The sequence below is a fragment of the Rhinolophus sinicus genome, chromosome 17 (assembly GCF_057876585.1).
Source record: "Rhinolophus sinicus isolate RSI-liver-muscle chromosome 17, RSI-T2T, whole genome shotgun sequence".
Taxonomy (NCBI): Eukaryota; Metazoa; Chordata; class Mammalia; order Chiroptera; family Rhinolophidae; genus Rhinolophus; species Rhinolophus sinicus.
Genome location: NC_142517.1, coordinates 158872572 through 158889213, shown reverse-complemented (window position 1 = coordinate 158889213; position 16642 = coordinate 158872572). Strand labels below are relative to the sequence as shown.

General features: G+C 39.1%; 1 protein-coding gene and 1 non-coding gene across 2 annotated transcripts in view; one reads left to right on the top strand and one right to left on the bottom strand.

Moving 5' to 3' along the window:
- Positions 1-16642, top strand: part of LRP2 (LDL receptor related protein 2) — a 196828-nt gene that overhangs the window by 13665 nt on the left and 166521 nt on the right. The gene's annotated exons all lie outside the window — the stretch shown is intronic.
- Positions 3728-3801, bottom strand: TRNAV-AAC (transfer RNA valine (anticodon AAC)). The gene has a single exon. It is a non-coding gene; the product is annotated as a tRNA-Val (tRNA).

Below are 16642 nucleotides of genomic sequence, written 5' to 3'. Positions count from 1 at the left end.
GCCTCTATGGAGAGTTTCTGCTGTGAATCTTATCAAGTGGACCTCAAAGATAGAACTTACCTTCTAGCCTGGCTTTCCTCCCTCTAGTTAGCTCAGTTGAAATAGGATTGTTAGAACAAAAGGAGTGGTTGACCCTAAAACAATAAAGATGCAAGATTCTATCAATCATTCCTTGGGGATTCATCAGTGCCAATAAGACTGAGAGGGGGCTCTTAGATTTAATATACCTGGAAGTTATAATTTTTCTAGACCATAATGATGACTATTGATAGGACATCCTATCTTTTTTCTAGTTAGTATGCAACAAAAAATAATTTGCAAATGAAAAAAGTAAAATACACACATTTCCCAAGTAAATTGCGAAATAGTTAATTTTTACGTACCAAACTCTGAATTGCTTTTTGTTCAGTTCACTCTGACGTAAAAATTTACTTCTTCCCCAATATTTGGTGCAGTGAGGTGTTGAAAGAATTTGCTAAGTAATCATTGGAAACTGAGGTTCTAGTGAAAAACAAAATGCGTGGTTTAAAAATTGAACGTGCTAACTGGAAGACAGCAAGTTAGATGCTTCTTGCTGTAAATAATTAAACTCCGCAGCTCAGACAGGAGAAAACATGGGTCTTGAACTAAGCAGGACTTGAGCTAAGAAGAACGCATATTGTATTTAACACTTTCATTTCCCTGTAAGAGAAATCAAAGAGGTCTTTAATAGTTGTGCTGACTGTGAAATGTGCAACAAAATCCCACTGTAATCCAGATTTATTTTTCAAGTATTTTGCTGTGATTGAAGGACTGAGAAAGTGAAGGGAAGAAGAATGGCGTTTTATTAAGGCCCTAGCACTCTTTCCCTTTGGGAGGCCTAGGCATGATTTGTCACAGTGACCTGGGACTTTGCTTCCCTCCACATCCTTCTTGCTGTGGGTACATTAGTAGATCAAACACAATTGGCTCTGTTTTTCCTGCAGAGAAGCAGTGGATCTACTAATTGAGAACTGGATTGACAGAAGGCACATAGCATGTATTCTTTCTGATTTTCTGTAACACTGCTGGTTTTCTTAGGACCCCACCCCCCCACCTTTATTAGGTGGGGAGCAAAGGGTTGGCCTTAATTTTTCTATCAGTCAAGAAGGGAATAAAATTTTGCAATTCTCATAGGGGCGGGCTTTGAGTATTAGCATGAATGAAGTGCTTTATTTTATTTTAAAGATTAATATAGACTAAATTTGACTTGATGTATGTGTATAGTTCTATACATTTTAATACCTGTATATATTTGTGTAACTACCCCCACAGTCAGGATTAGAACAGTTCAATCACCTCCCCCAAGTTCCCTTAGGCTATTGCTTTGTAGACACATCCTACAAACAGTAGGTTTTAAATTCTTTTTTTGAAAACTCACTTTCCCATATGAAAGTCTCAATTTCCTTTCTTTTGTTCATTTTTATTCAAGACGTGTTCCTAGCTCATTTTTGAAGTAATTCAAAGTGACATGAATGGTAAGCTTGCAAGGCTGATTTTTTCCCCTTTATTATATGGAGGAAAAAACTCTGGAAAGATGGCAACTCTTTCAGTATAACTATATAAGAAAAAAGTTTCCTTGCACTTGTCTCTTTGCTAGATTGGAATCTGCAAAGAAAACATACTCAAGAAATCTCCCTTGGAGCGGAGGACAGAGGTTTATTTTTTAATTTAACGATTTACCCCTTGACACCTGGGAAATGATTAGTTGATGTTTTCAAAGAAGATTAAGTCAGTGTGGTTACTTAACTGGTAATCAGGTGACTTAAATCAATTAACTCCTTGTTAACAATTTCCATCAGTTTTGTAAATAAATGACTAAATCAGTAAATTCTACTCTTAAGATTAAAGGTTATTTCCTGATTTATTTTATTGATGACAAATTAGAGATTTTCTTCTCATCTCATTCCCTCCCTGCCAGCTTTACTCTTACAAATAAGAACTCTTAAGCTAGTTAGAGGTTCAGAGGAACACACCAGGGTAATTTTAATATATGGTTTTAAGGAAAAGAAGGCCGAAGGACACCTTTGCTCTTTCATCTCAGCACAATTTGAAAGAATGATTTAGGGAAATAAAACTTAATAAGTAAGTGTATACATAATATTCAAAGAGAATGGGGGTAGCAAGTAATGATGAAACTCACTCTAGGATAAGCTTTTACTATTAAGTTTAAAGCGTTTTATGTTTCTAAGTTAAAACCGAATGAAGATATAATAAAATGAAACAGAACTTGGCTTTTATCTAGACGTGAATTTGAATGGATACTTTGGGTGCTCCATTTAGAGGGAATTTATAAAAAATGTTGGGGTATATTGATTGCATTAGTCTGTAAAGCTTGATTGTAGCTTTAAAATACCATACAAATATACAACTAATATGTTGTTACTTTTTAGAATCCTTATAATTGAAGATTTTCTTCCTGCTTACATGATTTTATGATGTCTTGGTCGCCAATGAAGCGTGTAAGCAAGAACATTACAAAATGATCTCCCTTCACCTCAAATCTGCCATTGCGTTTCCTGAAAGGCATTGAACACCTGGGGGTCTGCATTGCAGGAAGGATGATATGAGTTTGTTTAGGATTGCTTCAAGAAGGAACATTTGGCATCTTGAATAACTTTTGAAGAGTTAGTACATATTTACAGGCATTCTATGCTAAAATCATTCACATTTTATAGAGAGAAAATTCTTAGTTTCCTTGACGGTATAGACGGTAGGCTAAGCTGTGGGAATGAGCTGAAACCTGTGATGTAAATTTAAATCTCCGGCTGCCAAGCAAAACTGCGGGTTCTTCCTGCTATTGTAGAAACTCCGGCCATGCTTCTTCTTCACCTGCCCAAGAAGCATCATTCTCAGGGATCCACCCCGGACATAGTTAGCCTGTGGCTGAACCCTTTCTGGTGCTAGACATTGCCTGGTGTGGGAGCTTGGAGATTTAGCTCCATCACTTCCCAGATGTGTACCCTTGGGCCACTTGACCTCTCTGAGCTTGTTTCCTGCACTATGCAATCGGCGTTAGTAATTTCTACCCCAGAGGTTCCTGGGAATATTTAAAGGACATTTAAAGAACTTGTAAAGTCCTGGCACTTGGTGAGCATTCAGTAAACATTTGGCCCCATAGGGAACCTGGTGCTAAATCATTCATAGTTGACCCGCTTTGGGTTAGGTCAGTGTATCAGAGCAGCCACCATGCTGTGGTCTTTTGAAATAAAGGAACCACTTGTCAAATCCTCTATCCATAGAAATTGCAGGGGAAAGACCAGCTTTTTTAAGGAGGTCAAGCTATCAGACAAGGGGGCATTGGGAGACAGGGCTTGTCATCTGCTTTTATACTCCCAGAACATTTGGTCCTTCCCCTGTCAGGTCCCGAAAGCACAGATCCAAAGTGTCGTGTTACAGAGAATGGCAACCTTCTCCATGGAGCCAGTGTTTCCATTTCCTGTGTCCTGTACATGCTTCCTGTAAGCTTGGTCCTGGGCAGAGTTGACTGATGATGTCTATATGACTCTGAGAATAAAAATGATGGGGAAACAGGGGTCTAAGAAGAACTCAGTGTGCTCTCTGGTCAAGGAGAAGCATTTCCAGAAGAAAGAGTATATTTGAAGATGAACACTTGGCTTTGTGGGAAGTTTCAAGCAGAATATGTAAGAATTACAGTCAATGATGTGGGTTTTTTTTTTTTTTTTTTTTTTGAGGGCGCAGCTCACAGTGGCCCATGCGGGGATCGAACCGGCCACCTTGGTGTTGTTAGCACCATGCTCTAACCAACTGAGCTAACCGGCCACCCCGTGTTTCTTTTCTTTTACAGCAGTTTCTTATTCCCTGAAACTAGAGAAATGTCAGTGAGAAGTTCAACAGGTGAGAAAGCTATAAAGCTAGTTTTAGTGAATAATTACAGTGAATTTGATCATGAATATATTTATTCCACAAACATTTACTGAGAGCCTGTGGTACCCAGAACTGGAGACTCAGAGATGAGTAAGACATGGAAATAAACAATTATGCTACAAGGTAAGAGGTGTTATAATAGAGGTTTGGGAACGCAGGAACGGGAGTTGTGAAGTCGTGTAGGCCTGAGCAAGCCAAGGAAGAGTGCACAGATTCGGCATTTGCTCCGAGTGTTGAGGGACGTGTGTCAGCAGGAGATGGAGTTGGGAACGTGGGCTCTGGTTAGGCTGCGGAGGACTTTGTACGTCAAGGTAAGGTTGATGCCTTTGAAGAAATATAAGCTGGGAAGTGCAATGATCACATTTCCATTTTCTAAAGATAATGCTTGTTACAATGAGGAAAAGCAGATCAGCCAGATAAGTTAAAGAATTACTGTAATTATCTGAATGACAGATGATGAAGGTTGAACTGAACTTGTGTACTTGGAGGTGGCCAGAAGGGCAGAGAGTCACCACGGAATGTAGAGGAAGCTTTTATTTGTTGTTCTTTTTGCTCATTCCACTATTTGTTTTATTAGTTGATATATTTTATTTATGGGAGTAGTAGACGTATCTTTTTGATATGCATATGTTATTTACATTCATAAATAGTTTATGGTATTTTCTTGAATCCCCTTGTCTGAAAAAGTTCTAGGTTATTGACCACCTGGACACATGGTGTGTGACAATTTTTGGGGGTTTAGCTCATTGATTCCTAGTTGGTACAGCTTCCTTAGGTAGCTGGAAATGTGGAGGGGCTTTTTTTGGTGCTGTCACGATACCTGAATGTTACTGCGAGCATTTAGAGGGCAGAGGACAGGGATGCTAAAGCAGCTGCGATACACTGGACAGTTCCACACTGCAAGGAACTCGCCCATCCCAAATGCCAATAGTTTCTCTGTGAGGCCCCATCTTGGTTGATAGGGAGTAAACACAGATGCAGGAAGGAATAATACTGGTAATAAGAGCTGACATTTCTTGAAACTTACTACATGTCTCAGGTACAGTGGCCGTAACTATCGTTTAGTGCTTATGACAGTCCAGGGAGGGAAATACCATTACTAGTCCCATTTTACAAATGATTAAACTTGAGGCAAGGTAGGTTTGTCTCTGAATCTTGCATGCTTAACTCTAATGCTCTATTATTTCCACATGCTTACTCTCTTGATTCTGTAACTTTTATTGAACACATCCTCAATTTAATAAAACAAATTGATCCATTATAAGAGGAAAAAGAGAAATACATTTGCATTGTGTACTAATAATTTATCAAATTTCAGAATATACCTCTTGGAAACATTTCTTCCAGTCCAGTAGGATATTGGTAAAGTATCTCCTCCAAGTGTTTTTTAAAATACGGAAAATGTTCGAGACATTTGTTTAAAATTAGAATGCCTTCATGGATTGAGAGAAACTCTTCTTTGGTGATAAAACAATTGATGCTCCATGAATGTCTGGTGAATTGAATTGACTCCATGGAGGCATCTAGTGGTTTTAGAGGGTGCCACGATCTTGCAAATTTGTTTTTTGCTTCATATAAAAGATAATCTGCCTCAAGCATGATCTTTGTAATTTGTAGGCATGTGTCAGTAGCACTGGATGAAGAATGTGGCTCTTTCTTGGACATGCCTTACACTTTCTTGCCTCTGCCAGTTCTAGTTTGTTCCTCTGCCAGGCATAGCCTCCCTTCAGACCCACATATTGTAGCATAAATGCACCTTCATCCACAGGCCCTTTCTTGATCTCCACTGAATGTTATCTGAACCTCTCACAGCACTTATCATCATGCCATGAATTATAATTATTTATGTATGTATTTTATCTCTTCCTCTAGAAAAGGACCACTGATGCTAAGAGGTACACCTGAAATCTATGTAATTTTACTAACAATTGTCACCTCAATAAATTTAATAAAAAAAAAAGAAGAGTTATACCCGCCTCCTCTGGTATCCTGTGTCTGGCACAGAGCCATGCATAAGCTAGAACTCAAGAAATCTTTGCTTCAGGGAAAGTTAAAAGAACTACATATTAATAAGTTGTAGTAAAGCAACGTCATCACCTAGGGGAGGTGAGAGGCAGGCTTTACTCCAGATTGCTGTTGCAGAACAAGGTAAACATATGTTCCTCTCTTATGTAACCAGCAGCAGAAGGCTGGTTTGGTATTTCCATGGTATAATCGGGGAACCAGGAACCTATCTTCCTGCTCCACAATTCTCTGCTGGTGGCTTCCATCCCTAACTTTGCCTCCTTGTCCAAAATAACTGTTATAGTCATAACCATCTCTGTTCCAGGCTAGGGATTGAGAATAGAGAAGGAAAAAGAAGGGTGTGCCTTCTCTCTTTAAAAAAGACTTTCTGGGAGTCCAATACAACACTACTTCTTGCATTTCATGTTATTGATCAAGACTTAGTCCTATGACAACACTTAGCGGAAGTTTGAGAAATGTAGCCTTTTAGCTGAACACATGGTTCTTCTGAGTGACAATGGGATCAGTTTCTGAAGAGGAAGGGGGATGAATATTGAGGTAGGCTGCTGTGGTCCTGACCATAGATGACACTGGGCATTTGTGCAGCTTTGAGGACCACTTTTTGGGAGAAATATAGACAATTTGAACTGCATTTGTAGGAGAGAAACAAGCATGATGAGAGAACTGCACACCATGTTATGGGAGGAATGATGGAAAAACCAGGGCTGTTTCTTTTGGAGAAGATTCTGGAGAATAATAGCTGGCTTTCTCTTCAAATATTCTATCCTATGGAAGAAGATAAAGCCTATTATTAATGATTCTAAAGGATGGGAAGGAAGTTGTAGGCATACAGCATGCACCAGAAGAATGTTGGAGTTAGCCTTTAAGGTCTCTTTTAACGTTATATAGTAAAGACCTTATATAGTAGAGATGTATACCATATATATGCATGTGTGAGTCTCTTATTTTGAGGTTAGAAATACTGCTTGTTCTCTGGGTTCTTCACCTCAGAATCACCTTTTCTTAATGGTTTCTGTAGGGTGATACTGTTAGCAGTTTACATTTTGAAAAACTCAGGACTTTTCCTTTTGTGAAATGTAGCCTCTGTTTCCTTCATGATTAGCTTTTTTCAAAAGGTCATTGAGTCAGAAACAATTTCCATGCTTAGAGTGAAGTGAGGAGAATTCGTAGATTGTAGATACTAAGATCAAACTTTAGTAATTCCATGTTGTCTAACTCAGTAATCCAATAAATATTGTCACTATCAACTTCTTTGGACTAAGATATCGGTATCTAGGCAACTGGTTAATATTATTTAGTTAAACATTTTTATTACTATTGTTATTATATATTTTATTACTATTATTATATTACTAAACGTTTTAAACACTCTTGAAATGTAATTATTGAAAATGTCTGAAAAACAGAGGTACTATTAATCAGAGAGATAAACTAGGAAAGAATTAGCTTATTATACCAAGCAGTGATGTATTTTTGAAAGAGTGTGAAAACTTGCCTGTCTTTGTGAATTAAGGTCTATTTTTCTAGTTCAGTTTTATTTGGAATATGTGTGTGTGTGTGTTTCTCTTGTGAACTTGGGATATAAGAAATATTTATTTAAGGAAAGGGTATAATTTAAAATAGTGGTAATGTAATAAAATAATATGAAATTTCTGTGTTGAATCAGCTGTTTTGGGAATCAACTATCATTTTTTAAAAACTTTTTTATTTGATTTTATTGGGGAATATTGGGGAACAGAGTGTTTTTCCAGGACCCATCAGCTCCAAGTCAAGTAGTTGTTTCAATCTAGTTGTGGAGGGTGCAGCTCACAGTGGCCCATATGGGGATCAAACTGGCAACCTTGGTGTTATGAGCACCATGCTCTAACCACTGAGCCAACTGGCCGACCTCAACTATCATTTTCATTAGGGTAATTTAAAAAGATTCTCACACTGCGTTGCAGATTATGAATATAGAAGTGCTAGAGTGTAAGCAAAAATATATGAAACGAAAAAAACTGAAAAATTCAAAGGGAGACAATGTATATAGTGTTTAAAGTATCACAAAACACTTGGCTAAAAATAGTAACAATAGCTCACATTTGTTGAACATTTACTATGTGCCAGGCCCATAGTCCTTTTTCTATCTTAATATTAACCTTATGAGTAGGAGCCCTTATTATTCCCATTTTTAGATGAGGAAACGGAAGCATGGAAATTAAATTACATGCCTGTCATAGTGTTAGTAAGAGGTAGGTAGAGTTGGGGTTTCAACCCAGGCTGTATGACTCTAGGGACTTACCTCTGGAGAGTTACTGGGCTTCTAAGCAGGCTTCCCTTCCTCCCTCCCCTTCCTCACCGAATCCCCTCCCCCAATTTGAGAGTAGTGTATCAAGTATATAGCCTCCTGGTTATTCAGACTCTGGAAAAGCTGTTGACTTTTAGACATGTTGGGCTGAATGGAAGAAGGGAAATATAGACTCTTTGACGTAATGTGCATTCCCAAAGTGCATCTTTAGGAATGCATGTCAAGGCCATTCCTGGATCAGCAAGCTTTCTAACAGTGGCCTTTTGTGTGTGTGTGTGTGTGTGTGTGTGTGTGTGTGTGTGTGTGTGTACATGCATGATTACACATGTGCATTGGATGGAATTGGTGAATCTTGTGTTTCCAGTGGAAGGAGTTCTTTGAGTTACAAATAGTAGAGTAAGGGGTTTCATTTTACAAAAGAACAAAACTTAGTGTTTCAATAAATCATGTTCATTTGTTACTTAATTCTCTAGGTCTTTGAAATCATTACTTCGGCAATATTTCCTTGGGGCTTTTTCCTTTAGCCCAGATTAATCTAAGACATTGATCTAGAGATGTCACCAAATCCTCCTGGAAAGGCTTCAACTGGCCTGTGCTTATGTGGAAAAATGCTATCTCCCTGCTGACAGGTTTCTGGTATCAGCAAAGATGGCCCTAGTACACATCCCACAACCAACGTGATTTGATATCAGGAGCCCTGATAAGATACTCTATCTGCCTAAAATCTGCCCCATCAGGCTGGTGAGGAAGATATTCGGGTGCTAGAGAATGTCTAAAATGCCACAAGTAGAAAATTCATTCCTTTGAGGGCTTCCTCTTTTCTGCTGAAAGTGCAAATACCCATGGAAGGGTTTTAAAAATCACTTAAACGTTGCTGTGAGTAAGTTCTTTTGGGAGCAGGCTTTGGGGGTCATTCATTGTCTAACTCAGGAAAGGTTGAGAGCCATGAAAACTCTAGCCACAGTATGGGGATCCAAGGGAGAGAGAAGAAAAGGATTTTTAGAACAGGGTGGGGGAAACGAAGCAGAGGTAGAACCATTTAACTAGATAAGGCCCTAATCGCCTCATTCCTGGACTATCAGAAGAGCCTTTTAAGTTTAAGTTGCTTTTCCCTCTTTGTAACTTTTTACCCACGGAACAGTGAAGTGTTGAGTGGTCTTAGTAAACAGTGAACATAACCCTTCTCAGGGAAGAACTGGCCTCACTTCGTTTCTGGCAGGAAATGAAATGGTTGTGTTCGTTTGCTTTAGGGGAGCCAAAGTGCTGTGGGCTTGTTCTCTTTCCAGTAGTGTCCTGACAGCTGTTATTCTGCCTCCTTAAGGGCACACAGACAAATGGTCTGCCAGAGCGTCAGCGTGTGTTTGTTGGATTGTACTGAGTGTGGAACATCTGCTCTGTGAGGCAGAGAATACTTAGGAGGGTGGTAAGGTCTCGCTCTTTCCTCACCAGGGACGCCCAGGGCTGGGGTCACGCCAGTGGGATATTTTATTTCTCCTTTTGGATATCTAGGTTTACATAAATCCATTCTCATTCAAGCAGAAAGAAGGTAATAACTTAAGATGATAAAGTTTTCCTTTGAATGTATTAGAAAGGCATGATCACAAATGATTGTATTTGAAGTATATGTTTGCACTTGTAGCGTTTTTCTGTAAGAGGAAGTTTAGAGAACTAGGATAATGAGTATCTCACCACTTTTAGGAAGAACTTAAAATTTCATTCTTTTGAACCTAGGGCCTGGAGAATTTCTGAACTTTCTAAATGGAAAGTTTTTTAGCTTCGTTTCAGTTGGTTAAAATCCTGAATTTCTTTATGTCCCCAGTTCTATGCCATATGTTGAGGCATGAGTTGAGAGGTCAACAGGAATCCTTTTGTGACTATAAAAAGGTGACCATGTCCAAGTTTAATGTGCAGTATAATGATTTAAGGTCTACTCTGGGAAAACCTTTGTATTTATCGTGATTTTTGGGTTTGAAATTATTCATTTACAGTATTCCACATAAAGACTCCAGAGGATCACCTGGGATAGAATGATTTAAAATAGACAAAAATATAAAAATACTTATTGTAGGAAAATAGAAAGATGAATGAAGAAGAAAAAGGAAACCAGTGGCAAGCTTGATTTTGGCTCTAGCTGGACCTTTGTTTCCTGGAATCAATCTTGATTTTGAGTCTTGCCTTTGACCCCAGACTGGGCCAGTAGATACTTTGTTCGTCCTCCATCCATCCCTGTTTTCAATGCTGAGCCTCCTATGAGCAAGGAGGCTCCTACAGGCAAGATTTTGGAAGTTTTCTCAGTTAGATGTTAATGGAATAAACAGGTCTTATTTGGTAAAGGCATCGATCCCTGAGTATTTTATTTCCTAGACTGTTTGAATGTTAGAGTTGGATGAGGGGTGGGAGTGCCCAGGAGGGCATTTCCCCTTCATGGAGGGGCTGCTGAAGTCAGGCATTGTGCTAAAGGTTCACAGGGAGCTCTTTAATCCTCACCAGAACCTGATTTTGTAGGTCAGAAATTTTGCAGTTCAGGCCACTGCTTATCGGAGACTCTAAATCCAAGTTCACTCAAGCTAAGTTAGTTAAGCAACAAATATTTGTTGAATCAAGATTCAGTGGTAAATAAGAGAAGCAGTTCCTGCCCTCATGGAACTTCGAGTTTAGACTGATCTGGGGACAGTCAGTGCTGTTGCAGGGGTTGGAACCGATGTGTCTCTTGGCTCTTAGTCTAGTATTTTCTCCATTAACATCTTATTTTAGCCCGTATTGAAAAGTCTGAATTTCTTATTGAATGTAGTTGAGATTTTATTCAATTATTACAATACCATTGTCTAATTCAGGATTGTCAATAGATAGCCAATTTCCAGAATTGAGACGGCCACTGAAAAACTCAATTTTTGACCAAATCCTTAATATCAGTTTATTTTCTTGTGATTGCCATTTTAAAAAGTGTAACACTAGCAAAACTTCAGTAAGCAATGATTTTAATTATTTGTGTGTCGGTAGACATTTTATTGTATGTACTTTCTAGTATAGTTTATTTCCCAAACAATTACCGTTTTCCAGTATTAAAATTCTAAGTTTCTATTTTAATGCATGGTTAAAAATGTATGTTAATAATAGTGACAATAGGTATTTAACTGCCATTACTTATGATAGTTAAAATACGGATTAGGCAATGTGTTAGGAAATACACTCTACCTTTCTTCTTTTTGCTTCTGACAATCATGGCAGTTGAAATGGTAATTCCATTTAAGCTACTCTTAATATTGGGACATTATAATTTCACCATATGTAGTCAGAAGCCCAAACACCATTTCAGTACACATGGGTACCAGTTGGTAATAGTATAATGTTGTTGCTTCTGTATCAACAAACTATTGAGTTGTTTCAAGTCATCACAGTCACATTATAACATGACGTGATGACATTTATAGAGCCTGGAAGTGATTTGGAGACCTATAAATGCTGTTTGCACCTAGGCAGAATAAACCAGGGTCATAGAACTTCTGATGTAACAAACAACCTGCAGGAGAGGCATGTTCTGAAGTTCTTTTTTGCTCAGTCTGTTAAAATCAGACTGATTTTAGTAGAGGATGCACAAGAGATTTAGTGTCATTCTACTATGAAAGTCTTTGCAAATATAACAGATTCTGTTTTATAGATTTTCAAGTTAACAAAATCAGCTTTACCTTTGACTCTATATAGGGAAACTAAAATCATGATTCTATTATGTTATCAAAATGTGTATAATACAAATTACAAATTTTGATTTGTAGAATCAGATGTTCTCTTGCAGTCGTTTTTGGGTGGGGCAGGGTGTAGAGTACTGTTCACTTCAGAGTAATGGTGGATATAAATGTAATGTTTTACAATATGGGGGGGGGGGTCCCCTCCTTTACTGAATTAGCAGAGAATGACCTGAACATGTGAATAGGCTCCCAAGGATTTGGGGTTGACTTCTGAGAGTCTTTATGGCCTCTCATGGAGGTCAACCTGGAAGATGACTGTTGACATGCTGAATTGTTCATTAAATTGGAAGAAACAGTGACTCTAAACAGCAGTGTCCCTTATAAAACTCCACAAATCATCAGGATCTCAAGACTTTATCTTTTGGAAATCATCTTCACTTCACCCATATATTCTAATGCATCATACATTGTTTATTTACTGAAAGTCATCTGGACTGTGCTAGGCACTGCAATTACAGAAGTATTTATTCCTGCCCTTAGGAGCTTAAGGTTTGGAATAATGTTCTGTTCATCGTAGAATCATAATAAATTACTGCTACTTGCTATCATCCTTGTTTTGGCCCTTCATCTCATCTACTTCTGTGTATCATATATCAGGACATAGTAGGAGAATTCTGAGTTTCTGCATATAAAATCCTTCCCGCGATATAACCTGTCACTAGAAGGGGAAAGAAAAATAAAAAAACACTGTGTAAAACATCAGCAAAACCAGTTTTAAAAAAAAGTAATGACATAGTATGTTGTTATTAAAAATGTTGACTTCAGTTTACCAGATGATTATCAATACTTGCCCAAGAACAGGCTTTTAAACTTATTGGTGGAAATCTTTCCACATTCTTGCTGCACAGTATTTCTTAAGAGTTTAAAACAATTTTTTGTTGACAGAGACCATACATGCCCCTAAGCTAAATATTCAAGGTTGAGTCATGCATGTGTGTGCACCTCAACTCATCTAACAAGTGAACGATTGGTAAAGGTCAGCGCTTGTGTAAATAATGTAATGAGTCCTACCATAGGCATCAACGTTCTTTTTTTTTTTTTTTTTAAGATTTTATTGGGGAAGGGGAACAGGACTTTATTGGGGAACAGTGTGCACTTCCAGGCCTTTTCTTCCAAGTCAAGTTGTTGTCCTTTCAGTCTTAGTTGTGGAGGGCGCAGCTCAACTCCAGGTCCAGTTGCCATTTTTCTAGTTGCAGGGGGCGCTGCTCACCATCCCTTGCGGGACTCGAGGAGTTGAACCGGCAGCCTTGTGGTTGAGAGCCCACTGGCCCATGTGGGAATCGAACCAGCAGCCTTCTGAGTTAGGAGCATGGAATTCTAACCGCCTGAGCCACTGGGCCGGCCCCAACATTCTTAATCCGAGTTGTCATCAGACTTGCTTACTGATGTAGAAGCATTGGTTGCTTCTGAGTAAATTATATATATATATATATAAACACACACATATATATAAACACACATATATATATATATACATATACACAATTATAAGTGTTATATTTATATTGTATATACTATATTACCTATTATATATAATATAGGTAAAAATACCTGATCTATACTTTCTGAAAATGTACACATTTATAATGAGATCCTATAATGTCATCCTAGCATGACATTTGTGACCTATACGCCCACTTAACAGTTGCATACTGATCCGATATGGATTTGGGAGATGACTAAATAAAAGTAAGTTACCATTTTGTAGCAAATTGAGGTTAGGGTGCAAGATGCTAGGTCTCATTAAATTTAGTGTCTGGACACTGATTGTTAACCTTGACATCTCTTCTCACCTCCCCCTCTTTCGTCTTCTCTCTTTTTCCCTTTCTTCCTCTCTATCTCTTCCTCTTCACTCCCTGCTCAAGTCTTTAGAGCTTGGTGTAACTATTGTGATAGTCAAGAATTAAATAACATGGAGAAGGAGAGAAGGAATGCAGCAAGCTGTTTGCGGGATTCAGTCAAGTAGTTACAAGTGATTTAGCCAACGATTATAAAGAATCACCAAGTCTACCAGTTGGGATTCATTTTCTTCTTTTGCTGCTATTGTCATAATTTCCAGTATTAAGCCATTGCTCATTTGATAACCTGATCACAATCTACTTGTTAAGATGACCAAAATAGCAGTGATGCTTGCAGCTTTAACACATCTGTATTAATTTGATTTATGGTTCAACATTGGGTCTAATTAATCAGAATAACCCTGGTTTGATGCTGCCGATAAAGGCTGTGCTTGGATTGAGTGCGTCTGTCACACCATTTATAAGCCTTAAGCAGGAAAGTTGCCTGCCCAGACACGTGTATAGTTGCTTATTTCTCACAAATATCTCTTTTCTTTTTTAGTGTTTGATTCCATTGAACCATTTTCCAATAATTTATATTGCTAATTAAGAAGCCATAGAAGAATACTTTGGGCAATTGGGGCTGGAAATCAGTCCTTTAAAGGGGGGTGATTTATAGTTTTTGTACAAGGTGTATTAAATCTTTAAGTGCTGAAGGGCATTTACTCTTAAGTAGTTTGATTCATTGGGTCCTTATTTACTGAGCAGGCAGACTAGCCGAAGTTTTCTTCTGTTTGGATAGCGTTCTTTTCAACACCCTAAGTGTAGCTGTTTGGCCATTTAAGAAGTAAATAACCAGTTAGTGCCTTGGGGGGAGTAGGGATGAAGGTTTTGGGCTTTGTTTTATTCCACATGGAAGAGTTCATCTACAGGAACTTCATCAAACTCAGCTGACAGAGAAAGCCCTGCGTGAATTATTCGGGGAAGTACTACTGAGAAGACTAATACAAATATATTTCAGTGTTGGTACTGGCTGGCAGGAAGTTTTCATTGCTGAGTGTTCTTGGTAAAAACCTGGAGATTTTTTTGAATGTTTTATGCACTTAAGTGATTGTCAGCTTACATATATAGTGAGTGTATGTGGTGGGGGTGGGGAGAGGACATTTGAAGAAATTATTTTGTTCTGGTAATTATACAGATGGGAAAAGGTTTCCCTATAAAGCAGGTGTGTTTAGGACTTTATGTTTCATAGCAACAACCCTTTACATTAATGAAGAACTGCTTGAGGATTTTAGATCTTCAGCTTATGTTTTTTCTGGTGTGACTCCCCCCCCCCCCCCCCCCAGTGGGGATGCCTGTGGATGCACGGTGAAGCATTCCAGGGTGAAGCAGGCCTCCCTGGAACTTAGATTCTTTATCACACTCCCAGGGGAGTTCATTTCACGTTGCTGGTACTAGCAGCTGCAGCCTGATATTGCCCAATCCCAGGCCCTCATATTAATGGGTGGGAGGGAATGGATTGCTGTTTAAGAAATTTTATTATCTTTAGAAGGCAAGAATTTATTATAGGGGTTTTCTTAGATGATCTCTTTCATGTGGGTTAAGACGTTTTGAGCTCTGAAGGTCCAAGCTGCTTAGAGGTTCTAAGTTGTTCTCAACTGGGAGTGGTACCACCACTCTCAAGGGGTGTTTGGGCCTGTATGGGGGTATTTGTTGTCACAGTGACAGGGGGATGGGCACTACTGGTATTCCTCATGTCAGGGCCTGCTTTGCCAAGGGCAATGGAGGAATTGTTTCACCCTAAATGCCAATCACATCCTCTTGAGAACCCCTGAGAAGTGTGATTTTATATATAATGTTACACAATGTTGATTGACGCTGGTTGTGGGGTAGGAGGTACTCAATGAAAAAGAAGTAGCATGTGAGAGACTAAGAAGGGAAGAAAGGCAGGTAGGTAGTGAGTGTTTACATGAAAAGGGAGAAGAGTAGCTCGAGTAGAAAAGGTGGAAACTTAATTTCCCAATTCTCAGAAGTGAGAGGCTATTTTGACAGTGCATCACATTATTCTGCTGGCTTGTGACCACTGAAAAGATACTTTAAAAATGATTAAGCAATCATTTAAGCCATTTTTGAGATCAACTGGCTATCTTGGGTTGACTGAATTCTGTAGGTTGGGTGCTCAGACACATTCAGCTTGGAGCGGAGGGTGGAGAAAGGACAGTAGGATAATTTTGGTGGCACCTGTAGAAGCTGTTGGCCGTTTACCATGCAAGTGACGCTGCTTTGGATCAGGCCTCGTGAAACTGGAGGGGCTGCGAGGTGAGGCCCATCTCTGCTGGCAGCCTGTTGGCAAACCCCTCACAAGCCTGCTTACTGAGCTCATGCTCCAGGAAACATTCTGGGGAATGAAATGGAACCTCATACCCTTCTCATGACCAGCGTCTCTGTCCTAGTTCAGGCTGGCATCTACCCACAGCAGCCTTTAGTTTTAACACAGTTACTGACTAGTGATCTCTAAGTTTTCTCACTCTCAGCCCACTTAATCGTGTCATTCTTTTGCTTGGTATTCAAGGCCTTTTATTCTCCATCTCCCCAACCTTGGTGGCCACTGCTCTACAAGAGGTTCTCTGTGCTTTGTCCATGGAGACTGCTCATTAGGCCTTCACCCATGCGAGGTTTGTCTCTAGTTGTTTGGGCCCTACGCAATGCCCCGTCCCTCCTGCTCATGCACAAAGGCCCAGTGCCGTCTTGTTCTCCGTCATGAAGGCTTGCAGTGAGACCAGTTGGTTCTTACTTATCCCTGCTGCTTATTTGGAACCAAATCATCTACCGTCATATGGCATAGCTTTGGAGTCAGACTACCTAGATGTGAATCCCTGATCCTCTGTTCATTGGCTGTG